General features: G+C 40.7%; 1 pseudogene across 1 annotated transcript; it reads right to left on the reverse strand.

Moving 5' to 3' along the window:
* Positions 1 to 758: 758 nt before the first annotated feature.
* On the reverse strand, positions 759 to 12,324 carry LOC311081655 (tripartite motif-containing protein 16-like; annotated as a pseudogene). The gene is made up of 6 exons (XR_014609579.1): positions 11,488 to 12,324; positions 7,581 to 7,676; positions 7,262 to 7,495; positions 4,050 to 4,209; positions 3,846 to 3,899; positions 759 to 3,605 (listed from the first exon to the last, which is right to left on the reverse strand). The product of XR_014609579.1 is annotated as a tripartite motif-containing protein 16-like (transcript).
* Between the last annotated feature and the right edge of the window lie 228 nt (positions 12,325 to 12,552).

Genomic DNA, 12,552 nt, shown 5'->3' on the forward strand with positions numbered 1-12,552 from the left:
AGGGACTCCTCCGACAGGACAGTGGCCGATGCAAATGCCAGAGTTGAGACTGGAAGGAAGTGGAGGGCCAAGGAGGAGGTGCAGAAGGTGATGGTAAGACTGCAACATCAACAAGTCGTGGGCATGGTCCAGACAGGGTGGGCAGGCCTTGGATGGAGCAAGCCACCCATCCCATGGTCCAAGGCAAGTAGGAAGGAGAGGAAGGACCTTGTTGTTGCAGAGGTCACCAGGATTGAGCAGGAGGAGATCAGAGTGAGGTCTGTGGTACAGGGGCAGCAGGGGCGGTGAACAACTTGGGAGGGTGTTGCGAGCCGAGCAATCAGCTGGGCAGAGTTCTGGAAACTGCCACAGGCTCGGCTCAGTTTCCTCATTAGGGCAACGTACAACACCCTCCCGAGCCCTAAAAACCTCCACCAATGGCTTGGAACAGAGCAATCCTGCGACCTCTGTGGGACCATCAATGCCTCATTCCAGCATATTCTGTCGGGCTGTAAAACAGCACTGACACAGGGTCAGCTCAGATGGCGGCACGACCAAGTGCTCAGGAAGCTGGCAGAGGTGCTGGAGAAAAGTCGACAGGAGGCAAACAACCAGAGTCCATCAGAGAGCCGATGCAGGATCCACTTCATTAGGCAGGGGGAACACGCAAGGCATACCAGCAAGAGACAACCCGCCAAGCTACTAACACCAGGGGTGGTGTGGAAGATGGAAGTAGACTTGGGAAGGCAGCTCCAGTTCCCACAGGAGATATGCAGCACCACCTTAAGACCAGACGTGTTGCTGTGGTCTGCAGCTGTGAAGTCAGTAATACTGATCGAGCTGACGGTGCCATGGGAGGAGGGACTGGAAGCTGCCTATGAGAGAAAGAAGGCGAAGTATGCAGATCTGGTTGCGGAGTGCAGGGAAAGTGGATGGAGTGTGAGGCTGTACCCGGTGGAGGTGGGGGATGGAAGAAGAAAAAGAAGAGTAGATTAAAACACGATCATGGAGTAACCAGATAGACGAGTAACTATGTAAACGAGCAGACGAAAGAACCCAAATCAAGATCAGAAGAACATGGGTTAAACAGCTTCATTCAAGCAAAGTTTCGGTCCACAATTCGCCTGCAAAGCCTGCTTTCCAGCTTCAAAGACGTTCCATTCATCCGCCAGCACACCACGTGATTGGCCGCCCCAGTCATCTATCCAGGCACGAAGAGACGCCAGCCAACAAACTTGGGAAACCCCTTTCAGGCCGACGAACGGAATCTCCAAAAGCAAAGACAAGCAAGTAGCCTCCAGACTCTTAAACTGAACTGGTGCATTGATATATATTTAATAACCCGCCTAAGAAATGATAGAAGGGTTAAATTGAAGAGTTTGGTTCCAAAACGCAATAAATCCATTTTGATTAATTTGAGTAAAAATGTGTTTTCTTTACCAAGAATGTGGCAAGATGAAAACCACTATTTTCTGTTTCAAACTTTCACATAGCATCTTTAGGTTATAATAACAAAACAAATTCAAATCCAGATTTTGATTTTCAAAGATTTATTATAAAAACTGATCATTTTTTCCCCAAAATGCAATAAATTCATAACACTTTTTTTCCCCAAAATGCAATTAATCCATTGAATCAATATAAAAGTTATTTTTCATATTGAAACTGTTGAAAATACACAACAAAATAAGTTGATCCACATATGACAGCCTCTGAACTCGGTCAATATCTTATTACAGGCACTGGACTAAAAATACATTCAATCAGCTATGGCTAGGAAATACCTCCTGAACTTTTTTGACGGCGATCATCTGTAAAATGGCTTAGTCCTGCTCAGTTTTCGTTGACTTTGAGTAAAACAACTGAAAGTTTTTCAAAAGATCCCCTGGGTTCAACGTGTCAGCGTGACTTAAGTTTGATGCTGTCGTGTGAGAACAAGCAACAGCCGGCATTTTTCCTCCTCCCGCGCCTCGTCTTCTTAATCTCCTCACGTAGGCCTAAATGATTAGATTTCGATGGCTTACGTTTCTTCCCTACCGCAGAAACCACCACAGGTTCATCAATGCTGTCAAAATTATAAAAGATTTTGTTTGATTGTTGATCAAAAAGTACAAAGTAGATAGGAAAAACTAGGATGCCGGGTGTATTCAAAGCGCTGCCGTTACTGTTTACAGTGCGTGGAATGGTGCGCTGTGATTGGTTGAGCGGATTTATCTCATTCTGCAGAGAAAGGAGACTGGCGTTTGTCGCGGTTTGGAAAGAAAGGGAGAAAACATGACAGAATAACACGGCGGATATCGCATTTTACGTAAAATTTAAAATTTACTTTTCAGTACCGACCCTATACAATACTGATTTTTGCAGGAACTCAATTTTTTTTTAAATGGCGTTTATCGCGTTTTGGAACCAAACTCTTCAATTAATGATTGATGGTTCGTTCAGGTCATGTCTTATCTTGAGATTTCATCATCTCAATCTTAAAACTCATTCTTTCCTCACTCTCTTTCTTTCTGCAACTCGTATGAATGTGTGTGCATGTGTTTGTGTTAGATATTAGTTTTATGTGTTAGAATAATCAATAAAGTCTTGTTTGTATTTTAAAGAGAAGTGTTACTTGTGTTATGTGCTTACGAATTTAATGTCTTAAACTGCTGATCTAAGTTACCTTTCTAATAAATAGTGTTTCACTATATTTTAGATATTTATATCCGCTGCAGAGCTGATAGTTACGGCCGGTTCAAATGAATGCTGGACGTGATTCTAATAAGTGATTCTTTCGAATTCCCTATAAATTAATTAATAATTCCTTTTGAGCTAAATTGACCTGTCAGAATCACTACATTATACGTTACACTGAAAAGTAACAAGTCCTTCTTCTATAAGGATTAGATGGAAATGAACATATGGTCTGCCTTTGATCTTATCTGTAATGTCTAATTTATTTGTTGAAACTTGGAAGCCATGTAAAGAACATATTTTTATTTTCCATTAAACAACATTCAATATAATACAATATTTAGCTCTACAGTCTATTCTGATTCATCAGAACAGTTTCACTGATGATCCAATATAAACAGTAAACCCAGGATAGAGCGGTTGAGTGAATGTGGTCTGGACTGTGTGTATGAGACTCATTGTGTCAGAGATGCTGTAGAAGGACAGAGTTCCTGCACTGTGATCCACATACACTCCTATTCTCCTGTGATCCACACACACTCCTGTCATACTGTGATGCACACACACTCCTTTTCTCCTGCTGATGGGCTTTACAGGGAGTTTAGTCTCCATGTTATTGTGTCTGAATGCGTAACTGGAGGAAGAGCAGAACAAACTCCAGGACTGGTCATTACGTCCAAACCAACAATCATTAACCGATCCCTTCCTGCTGATGCTCTTATATGACACTGATATATATACAGCACCAAGCACATCTCCACTCCACTCAATCTCCCAGTAACAGCGTCCACACACACTCTCTCTACACAACACCTGCTCATTATGATCAAATCTTTCTGGATGATCAGGATACGGCTGGACTGTGTTAGTGTTAGTAATCACTCTGTTCCTCTCAGACAGACGGAGGCGTTTATTCACTGTGTTCAGATCCAGAGTGAACTGATGGGAATCTGATGGAGAGAAAACACATCAGAATAAGGAATTATGAATCTGTCTGATCTTTTAATATATCTGAACTCTTCATGTTCAATATATCAGCAGTGTCTCAGTACAGTTTACCAGATATCCTGTGCAAAACATCATTTATATGATCAACTCCATATCTCTTCTGTCATATTTTCTTTCATCTTATACAGAAAGAACATGAACACACACAGTGAGTTTTTCTGCTTGTTTTCTTAGTGTCTTACATTGTAGGAAGTCGTTCCTGGTCCTCGTCTTGGGAACAATGTTGGTGGAAGTGACTGTGGAAATCAACAGACATGAAGAGTGTGATTATCATGTCAAGAGAAAATGATCCCTGCATCCGTTCTTAGGACATTTCTAATATGATCTTCTACATGATATGAGATGATGGAGGATCCTTTCTGAGAGCAGAATCTCCAGGACTTTACCTCTGTCAGAGATCTTCTTCAGCTCCTCTTTACAGAAATCCTCCAGTTTGTCTCTCAGCTGAAGGACAGATTCTCTCACGGCATCAAAAAAGGAGAGAGGACTGAAAGGATTGTCATTTACGTCTGTAGATTCAGGAGGAGCTGAGAGAGACTGGAAACTCTACAGAAAACAGAAATCAAAGCTCATCACCTCCACACTTCAGCCAATAACCTGCACTACTGTCAGATTTGTGCGGAAGTCTCAACAGAAAGAAAACTGGACAATCAATTTACTAAATGAGTTAAGTTTTGGATACTTACCACTATATACAGTCAGATTTGTGCAGCTCTGGTTGATCTTTAGGATACTAAAACAATTTTAACATAAATATTTAATTGATTTGCAAGAGATTAATTTATCAACTAATAACATATTAATCATCTACTAATGATCTGTTTGATTATTTACAACATATTTATCTTTTATTAATCATTTATGAACGTACAGTCATGTTTTGTAAATGATTTGTTCAACATTAACTAATAACTTAAATTGAACGTTATTATAAAGTGTTACCCATTATCAAAATCAAATGCATCAGTCATCATCTCAGCTGTAATGCATAAACTGAAATTATAAAATTATAGAGCAAGGTGTCACAGTATAGTCAAAAAAGGAAAGGAGGTGAGGATCTAATTGCAGCACAGGACACAGGTACTAAACACAGCAACAGAAACGTAACTAGTATTTGTTTATGGATTCCCTGGCTCCACCTCTGGCCACCTCTGGAACTGGGGGCTCGAAAGACATAGCCAGATCCAGTGGGAGCAAAGACGAAGGAGGAACCGGAGGGAAACAGGCTGGACGGGACCAGCGAAGACAAAGGAGCCAGGAGGGAAAGGGAAATATTCGGAATCAGAAAGTCCATTAGGCCTAGTAGGACCGGTGGAGAAGAAGAGACCTCAGGGGTGAGAACATAGGCAGGAGTCCATTTCCTCTTCACCCACTGTGAAGGGGGGACCACAGTTGGAGAGTACCAACTCCACATACTCACAGAATATCTCTTGAGGGCCATCCCCAGGCACGCCTCTGTCTGTTCTTTGAGGCCAGCGTGATATAAGGCGCACAGGGAGTCATCTGGGCAGTGCACCATGTGATCTAGACGGAGATCATGGGTGTGATGTGTGACTATGAATTATGAAAATGAAAATCCATTTTATCAGGTTTGAAGATCACCTGAACAGGGGTAAATCCGGAAATCCGGCTTTTCTGACCTGAAAATGATGCTCTCGTGAATCATGCAAATCCTCTTTTGTGCGCGCATGGCACGGGTCGGGTATTGGTAAACATAATGACCGCTCACCGCTGTCAACGTTTTTTGATTCATGTCTTCATGTCACTCCGCAAGTTGTCCATTCATTTGTCACGATGGAACTTCATTCAAAGCAGAGCTCCACCAAAGAGCCTGTACTCGTTGCGGAAGGTTATCTAAAGTGTGCTAAGAATTTTGGACGAATGGGGCGAACTATTTCTTTTCTTGGCTGAAGCCTACAACGGGACAAAATAAATGTAAAGAGAGACATAGTGGAGTTTCTATTTTCGTTTTGACAAGTATAATAAATTCTGTGGTCTACCCCTTACATGACCTGGCAAGTGACATTATTCTAAAACCCATAAGAATAACTCCCCTGACATGGTTAGAAAATACTGCCTCTAGAGCCAGATCCACAACGAGAAAAAGTCATAGCATGATCAGAATAGCCTACGGAAGCCCTGAACCGCAATGAAAAAAAAGAAGAAAGAAATCTGTAAAAAAAAAAAAAAATCTAGCATTTCGAGATTAAAGTCGAAACATTTCGAGATTAAAGTCAAAACATCTCGAGAATAGAGCTTTTGCCGCATTATGGTAGGTGTGCCATATATTTTCCTGCTTTTTTGTCCTTTGCCAATCACACCTATGCCTGAAGCAACTTTGGTGATCATAACTCAAAATTGGTTCCATCAATTTCACCATGATGTAAGAAATCAGAAGGAAATTTGGTTAAAAAAAAGTTTATATTTTCTGGAAGTTTTGAACTGTTCGTTGCACTTGTGGAGTTTGGCAGCTGAATAGTGTATCTCCCAGAAGAAAGAGCTCAGAACATGTTTCCTAAGAGATTTCCAGAGCTGAAATGCATTTATAAGTGTCGTCTATTTTAAAGCAAGATGATCAGATGAGAACAATTATATAACACAACACACAGAATTCCCGACAACATTGCAGTCTCATGCTCAAGTCCACTATGGCCTTGTTTACACTGTCAGTGAAATGTGACCCAATTCCGATTTTTTGCTCATATGTGACTCGGATGTGTTCTATGACAGTGTAAACAGGAAAAAAATGCATGCATTCGGATATTTCGAGATCGGTTTCAGGCCTCATTCATATGTGGAAATAAATCAGATATATATCATATGTGTGCCAATGCGACTGTCATGTAAACAGGCAGATCAGATTTTCTGAGGCATTAGGCAACGTATCCACGGTTTAATGATGAGAGCAACCCCAAAGCGCATCTGCAAAGGGACATATTGCCCGACGAAACGTTGTGTCGTCATAGGAGATGAATGTGGACACACGGTGACACAACATATCAAAGGTTGGCTTGCTCATCCTAAAATTTTGGAGCCCGCCACGATCACATTAAAAGTGCGTATCTATAGCACAAATTTTATTTCTCGTGCCATTTATGCCAAAAATAGTTTTTGCGTGCATATGATACGCCGTTTTTGCGTGCATATGATATGCACTTTATGGCATACCCAAGGGATTTACAGTGCATATCATGCACGCAAAAACAATTTTTGGCATATAAATGGCACGAGAAATAAAATGAGTGGTATAGATACACACTTTCATGAGATCGTGTTGTAGGCCTATGTTCTGAAGCATATGCGCAGGCTGCAATGATGGCCCTTTTCGTCCTCCTCTGCCTCAAAATCATGGTGATGTTTGGCGAACTTTGCATATATCGCAAAGCTAGCATCAAGCATATTTCATGTCTGTCCATTTGTGCAAAAAAAACCTTTAAGTATGCGTGATGTAAACGCATGAATCGGATATTGGTCACAATTGAAAGAATGTGTAAACGGACAGTCAAACAAATCGGATATAGGCAACAAATCAGAACTGGGCATCAAGACCTGCAGTGTAAACGAGGCCTATGATCCTGTTCTTCTAGATCTCTGTTACCTGCAGGAAATGAATGTGATGCTGTGTGTGTGAAAGCTGCTCCAGCTCAGCGTCTCTCCTCCTCAGATCATTGATCTCCTGCTCCAGTCGCTCCAGTCGTCCTTCAGCTCATCTCACTGCAGTCTTTTCCTGATCTCTGATCCGCTGTGTCGCCACAGAGCGGCTTCTCTCAATGGAGCGGATGAGCTCAGTGAAGATCCTCTCACTGTCCTCCACTGCTGTCTGTGCAGAGCGCTGTTACACACACATCACAATCACACAGTGTCTTCAGTGAGTCCTGACTGAGACGTCTCAAACTTCTCTTCTTCTCCAGACTCACCTTATGAGACGCCACAGCCTCTCTCAGCTGCTGAAGATCTTTCTCTCTCTGCTGGATCCTCTGCTGGAACGACCTCTGCGTCTCCTTCAGCTGCTTCTGCACCACAAATCAATAACAGAGATGTCAGTTTATACTGCTGTCACTATATCTGTCAGGGTTATGTCACTTTGGTCTAGTTTATTCTTGGTTTTGTGACAGAGCCCTGACACTCCTGTATTGTCTTGTCTTTGTGTGAGCATACGGTCTCTTGTCTGTGTGCCTTGTTTCATGTTCGAAGTGTGATGTTCGGATTCCGGCACTCATGTTTAGTTTGGTTTCGGTTATGTGTTTCATTCATGCTTTGTGTGTGTGTATTCTGTTGTGAGTGCATTCGCTCGTTCTCGTGCACTCTGTCTTGTTGTGTAGGCATGCGGTTTCGAGTTCTCTCTGGTTGTACGCTCTTCTGTCTGCGTGTGGTGTTGTGTTCTGTCTAGCACGCGATTTATGTATAAAATCATCATGTTAAAAGTTAAATCCAGTAACAGTAGAATAAATATCCAATGGCTGCAGGTTCAAACTTATTAAAGGGATGATAGATTAGTTTCCACCATTGTATATGAATTTACATGAAGCATAAAGCCTCTTTCACACTGCAAGCATAAGTATCATAAAAGTGAAACTGACACAGATGTAAAGCCTCACACTGAGTGTTTCTGCTGCGTAACAGTATTTAATAACGGGCTTATTTAGTAACGGTCATCCCATTTCCATCAGTTTATTTTAGTTCAAGTTTCATTTGAACCATTCAAGTTTATTTTATGACGATGACCAACTCATCGTCTTAATCATACACTCGATTTAATTATATCATATGGAACCGATCCAACCGATATAGATATCATTCCACAAAGTGATGATGTCACTGACCATTACTTGGTAACTTGCATATTACGTACTGCTGTAATATGTCATGCGGCGCCGCGTTATCGACCAGGCAGAACAATCCTTCCATCCACCATAGATAATTTCTCAAATTGCTTATCTAATCTGTCTCAGCTGCTGCCTGAACCCGAACAAACAGATGAACTAGAAGAACTAACTAGCACTATGAGCACCATTCTCTCTAGAACATTGGATGTTGTTGCACCCATTAAATTAAAAAAGGTCAGAGAGAAAATTAAAGCACCATGGTACAATAATACTACGCATGTTCTAAAGAGAGAAACCCGTAATTTAGAGCGTAAATGGAAACAAACAAATTTAGAGGTCTTTAGAATCGCGTGGAAAGACAGTATGTCACGTTATAAAAAGGCCCTAAAAGCGGCCAGGGCTGAGCACCTCCGCAAACTAATAGAAAACAACCAAAACAATCCAAGGTTTTTATTTAACACCGTGGCTAGACTAACAAATAAACAGACGTCACCCGAACAAAATATCCCGTTACAGTTTAGTAGTAATGATTTCATTAACTTCTTCACTGAGAAAATAGAAAACATCAGAACCACAATTGTAAACGTTCAATCCTCAATCGCGCCTTATAATTCAGCCTCAATTATCACCCCGCAAGAACAATTACAGTGCTTTACAACTATAGAACAAAAAGAGTTAAATAAACTTATCACTTCATCTAAAACAACAACATGTTTATTAGATCCTATACCAACTAAACTACTGAAAGAAGTGTTACCTGTAGTGGAAGAGCCTCTCCTCAATTTTATTAACTCATCTTTATCTTTAGGTCATGTTCCAAGAACATTTAAACTGGCAGTTATAAAACCTCTCATTAAGAAACCACAATTAGATCATAATAATCTAGCAAATTATAGACCCATTTCAAATCTTCCATTTATGTCTAAAATACTAGAAAAAGTTGTGTCCGCTCAACTGGGCTCTTTCTTGCAAGAAAATGATATCTATGAAAAGTTTCAGTCAGGATTCAGGCCGCATCATAGCACTGAAACTGCGCTCGTTAAAATCACAAATGATTTACTTTTAGCTTCTGACCAAGGCTGTATCTCAATACTAGTTTTACTTGATCTAAGTGCTGCGTTCGATACTATAGATCACACAATACTCTTAGATCGACTACAAAATTATACTGGTGTTCAAGGACAAGCATTAAGCTGGTTTAGATCATACTTATCTGACCGCTACCATTTTGTCTATTTGAATGGAGAAAAAACGAACATAACTCCAGTAAACTATGGAGTGCCGCAGGGATCTGTGTTAGGCCCTCTGTTATTCTCAATATATATGCTGCCACTTGGAAATATTATAAGGAAACATGGAATTAGTTTCCATTGTTATGCTGATGACACTCAAATATATATTTCATCACGGCCGGATGAAAACGCTAAATTATCCAAATTGACAGAGTGTGTTAAAGATATAAAAGATTGGATGACGCATAATTTTCTTTTATTAAATCCGGACTAGACAGAGGTAATACTTATCGGTTCAAAAAACCGCCCACAGAACCTCTCACAATACAACTTTGACATCGTAGGATGTCCTGTTACTTTATCCTCTACAGTAAAAGACCTGGGTGTTATACTCGATTGTAACCTGTCTTTTGAAAATCATATTTCGTATGTTACAAAAACAGCCTTTTTCCACCTTAGAAACATTGCTAAGCTACGTAATATGCTATCAGTTTCTGATGCAGAAAAGTTAGTTCATGCATTCATGACCTCGAGACTAGATTACTGTAATGCTTTATTAGCCGGTTGTCCTGCATCCTCAATAAACAAGCTACAGTTAGTCCAAAATGCAGCCGCTAGAGTTCTTACTAGATCAAGAAAATATGATCATATAACACCGATTTTATCATCACTGCATTGGTTACCTATAAAGTTCCGTATTAATTACAAGGTATTGCTACTGACTTATAAAGCCCTAAACGGCTTAGCTCCAGTCTATTTAACGGATCTTCTATCGCCCTATAATCCATTGCGCGCTTTAAGATCAATAAATTCGAGGCTTTTGGTCATACCTAGGATATCCAGATCAACCAAAGGAGGGAGAGCATTTTCACATTTAGCTCCGAAACTCTGGAATAGTCTTCCTGATACTGTTCGTTGCTCGGACTCGCTCTCCCAGTTTAAAACTAGATTAAAGACGCATCTTTTCGGCCAGGCATTCATATAATATTGTTAATCTTACAGTTCAAACTACAATCCGGCCTCTAGTTCATAAATGCCAGAGGAGAACTGGCCCCCGACTGAGCCTGGGTTCTCCCAAGGTTTTTTTTTTCTCCATTAGGTCACCTGATGGAGTTTTAGGACACCATTAGGTCACTTGATGGAGTTTTTTCGGTTCCTTGCCACTGTTGCCTTTGGCTTGCTCAGTTGGGGATATTTTGGGGATATTTAATTTTATTCTATCAATCAATAAATTCCACTAGAAACAAACCTTGTTGTATTATTTTATTTTAATTTAATACTGTGAAGCTGCTTTGATACAATCTGTATTGTGAAAAGCGCTATACAAATATACTTGATTTGATTTAAAAACACAGAACTGAAGCCAAAACCTGAAGTAAAGCTATAAATGAGTTTATATGGACTGAGACAGATTTACTGAAAAGAAAGTGTTTTTGTCTGTCGTTGCATTTAACTTGTGTTATTCTTGACAGAGATATATTTTGTCAAACAACCGGTGAATATTTTACATTATTTTATGTTACTTCATCAAAGTCTGTTTTACAAAAGTTTGTGGTGGTGGTGGTAAATATGTTTACGGTACATTTTCACCATATTTTCTGTTAAGTTCAATGCGGAGCACAGAAACGCTCAGCAGTGAATGTCCACTTGCAGCTTCTGTTCACTTCTGCTGATGTCTGCAGTGTGAATGATGTTACCTGATCATATGGGTTCCCATATAAATAATGTCAACTTTATTTCATCAGTGTCTAGTTTAAAGTGCGTACCTGTTTCTCTGTCCTCTGAGCTTCAGCTGATACAGTGTCGTGTTTTTTATGGTTATCCATCATACACAGCACACATATACATTTATGGTCAGTGCGGCAAAAAAACTCAAGGAGCTTGTTGTGTTTCTGGCAGATCATCTCCTGCAGTCGTCCAGTGGCATCTGTCAGATTGTGTCTCTTTCTTTTAAAGAAACTCTCATGTTGTTCAAGGTGATTCTGACAGTAAGACTCCAGACACCCCAGGCAGGACTTGATGGCTTTGCGTTTTCTTCCATTACAGACGTCACACTGCACATCTCCAGCTCCAGCGTAACAGTCAGCAGGAAGTTTAGTCTTCAGTTTCTCCAGCACTTCAGCCAGAATGGTGTTTTTAGCTAAAGCAGGTCTTGGACTGAAGGTCTGTCTGCACTGAGGGCAGCTGTAGACTCTCATCTGATCCTCCTGATCCCAGCGGCCTGTAATACAGATCTTACAGTAACTGTGTCCACAGGGAATGGTCACTGGATCCTTCAGGAGATCCAGACACACTGAACACAGGAACTCATCCTGAGAAACCCTGGCTTCTGCCATTTTACTGCATGAACACAGACACAAACACACAACAGCTCAACTTCACTTCAGTTTCAATTTCTCTGAACAGAAGAGTTTCCTGTTTCCTGGTTCTGTGTTTGAGTGATGTGTGAAAAACATGTGTCTGCAAATCTGTAAAGCAGGTTCCTCACTCCTGGTGTAGTGGGTTTCTGTCTGCGTTGTTTTCTTTTTAATAGAAGAGATCCCACACGATGATGCAGTTGTCATGTGATTTACTCTTGGCTTCTCTCAGTTTCTGTGTCAAAATATAACAGACCCCATCAGACACTTCTAACAAGGAGAATCTCTGGTCCATGCCTCTCATCGCTATGACATCCCGTGAAAGAGAGAGGGCGCCCGGAAATTACAGTCCACCAGCTTTACCCTCACCCTTACACAACATACAGTCAAACCAAAAAATTATTGACACCTTCAACATTTCTCACATTATCAGAGTTTATTTCCTATAGTTTAGAATAAAATATGACAAGAACT

Source organism: Abramis brama, assembly GCF_963993115.1.
Source record: "Abramis brama genome assembly, chromosome: 4".
Lineage (NCBI taxonomy): Eukaryota > Metazoa > Chordata > Actinopteri > Cypriniformes > Leuciscidae > Abramis > Abramis brama.